The sequence below is a fragment of the Carcharodon carcharias genome, chromosome 17, assembly GCF_017639515.1.
Source record: "Carcharodon carcharias isolate sCarCar2 chromosome 17, sCarCar2.pri, whole genome shotgun sequence".
NCBI classification, from domain to species: domain Eukaryota; kingdom Metazoa; phylum Chordata; class Chondrichthyes; order Lamniformes; family Lamnidae; genus Carcharodon; species Carcharodon carcharias.
Window position 1 is genome coordinate 20041272 of NC_054483.1, and position 4549 is coordinate 20045820.

At 52.7% G+C, this 4549-nt stretch overlaps 2 non-coding genes across 2 annotated transcripts; both read right to left on the reverse strand.

Moving 5' to 3' along the window:
* Positions 1-2329: 2329 nt before the first annotated feature.
* Positions 2330-2436, reverse strand: LOC121290259. Its single transcript, XR_005945738.1, has one exon. It is a non-coding gene; the product is annotated as a U6 spliceosomal RNA (small nuclear RNA).
* A 523-nt stretch (positions 2437-2959) lies between these two features.
* On the reverse strand, positions 2960-3078 carry LOC121290240. The gene has a single exon (XR_005945728.1). It is a non-coding gene; the product is annotated as a 5S ribosomal RNA (ribosomal RNA).
* Between the last annotated feature and the right edge of the window lie 1471 nt (positions 3079-4549).

Genomic DNA, 4549 nt, shown 5'->3' on the forward strand with positions numbered 1-4549 from the left:
CCAGGGACATCCGGCAGCAAACGTAGCTGCGGAAGAGGGACAAACAATCGGGCAGGACTCCCCCGTCGATCGCCCACTGCCTGGACCTGTTAATGGCCAACTTGGCCAGGCCCAGGAGCAGGTTCACGAGGAGGTCCTCCTCCTTCCCGACCCCCTTCCACACCGGGTGCCCATAGATCAGGAGCGTGGGGCTGAAGTGCAAACAAAACTTCAATAAAAGGTTTTTCAAGTAACTAAAAAGGGAGTGCAGCCTACAACACCCTATGTATACATGGTCCACGGACTCCACAAGACCGCAAAAAGGGCACGTGTCCTGAGAGTCCGTGAACCTATGCATCCTCTTATTATAGGGGACTGCTGCATGTAACACCCTCCAACCCAGGTCCCCGATAGAAAGGGGGAGGATACCTCCGTAGAGGGCCTCCCATCGGGGGCCTCCGCCGCCGGACGGCAACAAGGCACGCCAGGGCGTGTCCGGTCGACGGACAAGGGCGAGAAAATGGAAGGTGTGCAGCAGCAGTCCGTACAATAAACCCCTCTTTGCCATGCCAAAAGGCACGGAGGGCATGTCCCCAAGGCGGCTCATATTGCGGGGCACCAGCACCCGAGGGAGGGTTCGGGGCTTGGGGCCAATGTGGAATTCCGTCCAAACAGGGGAACGCTCAGACGGAAGACCACCGCGCACCTGGGCCACCTCAAGACCCAAAATAACGTCGGGTCCGAGCACGACCGTTCTCAGGTCTTGGATGGCATCGGCTGCGACCTGGATACTCACAGACGCGCGTCGCGCCAACTCCTGTGGGAGCATCCAGCCCAGTCCTCCGCCACCCAGCACGTCCCCGATCCTGGTCACCCCTGTGGCCACAGCCCTCCTCTCTGCCAACCACTGAAAAGGACGGAGGGGCGGATTCCTGAGCAGCGGCTCTCTGACGATAGCCGCTACTCCTGACGGGCGAGAGCTGCGGCGCGAGGCGACCACTTTCTAGACTTTGATCAGGTCCTGGTAAAAGACGGGCAACGCCTGCAAGGAGCCACCGAGGCCCAGCTGTTCTATAAACAGGAGCTGCACGTCATAATTCAGGCCGTGCACCTGACGGAAGAAATACGTCATCAGGGCACACCATCTAGGAGGAGCCTCGACGTAGAGGTATCGCTGCAGGGTCTGAAGGCGGAAAGTCGCCACCTGTGTGCGTAGGCACACTAGCGCCTGACCACCCTCTCTAAGCGGGAGACTCAGAACCTCGGCAGCAACCCAGTGCAATCTTTTGTCCCAGAAGAAGTCGACTAACAATTTCTGGATTCTTGTGACAAAGTCCGGGGGAGGGGTCAAAGTGACCAGCCGATACCACAACATGGCGGCGATCAGCTGGTTTATGACCAGAACTCGACCTCGGTAAGACAGCACTCGGAGCAGTCCTGTCCAGCGCCGCAGGCGAGCGGTGACTTTCGTCTCCAGTTCCTGCCAGTTTGCCAGCCAGGATTCCTCAGCGGGGCAGAGATGGACCCCCAGGTAGAGGAGGCTGGTCCTGCTCCAGGTGAAAGGCCTGAGCTCCTCAGGTAGGGGATCCATCTGCCACTGACCGACCAGGAGTCCAGAACATTTACCCCAGTTGATCCTGGCAGAAGAAGCGGCAGAGTAGACCTCCTGGCACTCGCGCATCCTCCGCAGGTCAGCCGGATCACTAAACATAAGGAGCACGTCATCGGCGTAAGCCGAAAGGACCACCCCGATGCCCGGCCCGCGCAGAACCAATCCCAACAACCTCCTCCGCAAGAGGCGCAGGAAAGGCTCCACGCAAATAGAATACAACTGGCCAGACAGGGGGCAGCCCTGACGTACCCCTCTCCCAAAGCGAAGGGGCGCCATCAGGGACCCGTTAACTTTCACTAGACACTCCGCGGCGGTGTACAGAAGTCGGATCCGGGCGACAAAATGCGTCCCGAACCCGAACGCTCGCAGAGTTCCGAGTAAGTATCCGAGATCCACCCTGTCGAACGCCTTCTCCTGATCGAGAGACAGGAAGGCGCTCGACAGACCAGCCCTCTGGGAATGGTGGATGATGTCCCGGACCAGATGGATGTTATCATAAATGGTTCGGTCCGGGACGGTGTAAGACTGGTCAGGGTGGATCATGTGGTCCAGCACGGTGCCGAGCCGAGAAGACATGGCTCGGGCGAAGATTTTGTAGTCCGTGCTGAGGAGGGAGACCGGGCGCCAGTTTTTCAGAAGGCGGAGATCCCCCTTCTTCGGCAGCAGGGCAATCACGGCCCTGCGCCACGAAAGGGGCATCTCCCCGGTAGCAATGCTCTCCCCCAGGACCCCCGCGAATAAAATATGGAACGCTTCACGAATTTGCGTGTCATCCTTGCGCAGGGGCCATGCTAATCTTCTCTGTATCGTTCCAATTTTAATATATGTGCTGCTGAAGCGAGGACATAACAACATGTAGATTTCTTTCTGCAGACCAGGCAGTTACTGATAGGAGTGCTGAGGGACAGGCTAGACAGTTATTCATCTGTTTCAGATGAAGTTACATTGTTTCATAGTTTGCCATTGTGAGATTTGAACCCTTGATTTTGGGGTTATAAACCCAGTACCATAACCACTTGGCTATTTAGGCCAAGCCAACTTGTTCCTTGTAACTCTTTCGAGTACAAACCCATTTCCATCTGTTTCAGATGAAGTTACATTGCTTCATAGTTTGCCATTATGAGATTTGAATCCTTGATACTCTTTTGAGTAAACCTGTTTCCATCTGTTTCAGATGAAGTTACATTGTTTCATAGTTTGCCATTGTGAGATTTGAACTCTTGATACTCTTTCGAGTACAAACCTGTTTCCATCTGTTTCAGATGAAGTTACATGTTTCATAGTTTGCCATTGTGAGATTTGAACTCTTGATCTTGGGGTTACAAACCCAGTACCATAACCACTTGGCTATTTAGGCCAAGCTTTTAAAGCCTACTGCACCTGGTATTCCCAGGCAGTCTCCCATCCAAGCACTAACCAGGCCTGAGTCTGCTTAGCTTCCGAGATCAGACGAGATCGGGCGTTTTCAGACTAGTATGGCCGTAGGCAAAGCCTTTGAGTGTAACTCTTTCGAGTACAAACCTGTTTCCATCTGTTTCAGATGAAGTTACATTGTTTCATAGTTTGCCATTGTGAGACTTGAACTCTTGATACTCTTTTGAGTAAACCTGTTTCCATCTGTTTCAGATGAAGTTACATTGTTTCATAGTTTGCCATTGTGAGATTTGAACTCTTGATCTTGGGGTTACAAACCCAGTACCATAACCACTTGGCTATTTAGGCCAAGCCTTGAACTCTTGATCTTGGGGTTACAAACCCAGTACCATAACCACTTGGCTATTTAGGCCAAGCCAACAACTTGTAACTCTTTTGAGTACAAACACATTTCCATCTGTCCCTATTCAGATGAAATTACATTGTTTCATAGTTTGCTATTGTGAGATTTGAACTCTTGAGCTTGGGGTTACAAGCCCAGTACCATAACCACTTGGCTATTTAGGCCAAGCCAACTTGTTCCTTGTAGATGGTGGACAATTAATACCAATTAAGGCCTGAAACACAGCTGAAGGCAAGTACATATGAAAATACTGAAGTTGGAGGAAACTTTTCCAGGATCCCAGTCAGGCTGTACTTAAACTCCTGTGCAAAGGTCTGGTTTCCATACCACAGAATATCGTGGAAAGTGTAAAACAAAAAGATGGACAGGGATGGGTCCAGAACGAAGACATTACAGCTGTTTGGTAAGACTGAACAGGTTGGTGCTTTTCTCTTTAGAAAAGTGAAGGCTTAGAGGACAGTCAATACAGACTTTTAAAATTGTGGGTGGAATCATCCCAGATTTGCACTAAGCTTGGAGCGGGCCACACTGGCAGGTTTTCACTCTGTAGTGTCCTCATCCCGCCTCATTAATCATACATTCCCGGGAAACACGCCACTTCGCTGGTGGGCAGCTTCCGATTCGCCCGCTACACCATCACCTCGTTGCTTCCTCACGCTGGGCGCCATATTTAAAGTGCAGCCACATGGACACCTCTCAATGCTTCCAGTCCAGGACTGCTGCACAGGAGACATGGCCCCCAAAAGGCTGAAGACTACAGCCCCCCCACCACCCCCCCCCCCCCACCCGATTCAGTGACTCGTCCCTGGGATGCCTTTTGGGCAGGTTTGGAGCCCGCCATGAAGTCCTCTACCCCAGCTCTGGCCGCAGGATGCCCGTCAGTGTCACTATCCTGGCTTGGGAGGTGGTGGCAGAGCTGGTCAATGTTAATGCTGCACACAAGGGGTCAGCCATCCACTGCAGAAAGAGGATGAATGATCTCATGCTAGGATAAGGCAACCGTCTCATCACTCTTAAGCTTACACATTCAGAAGCCCATCACACGTTCACTGGCACCTCACTCACTGCAACTCAAGGGACATCGCCACTCACTCTCTCTCACACACACTCTCACATGTCCATCTGTCCTCACCTCCTCTGGAGGCTGCCTCCTCAGCCCTCACCCTCTTGAGGCCACTTGC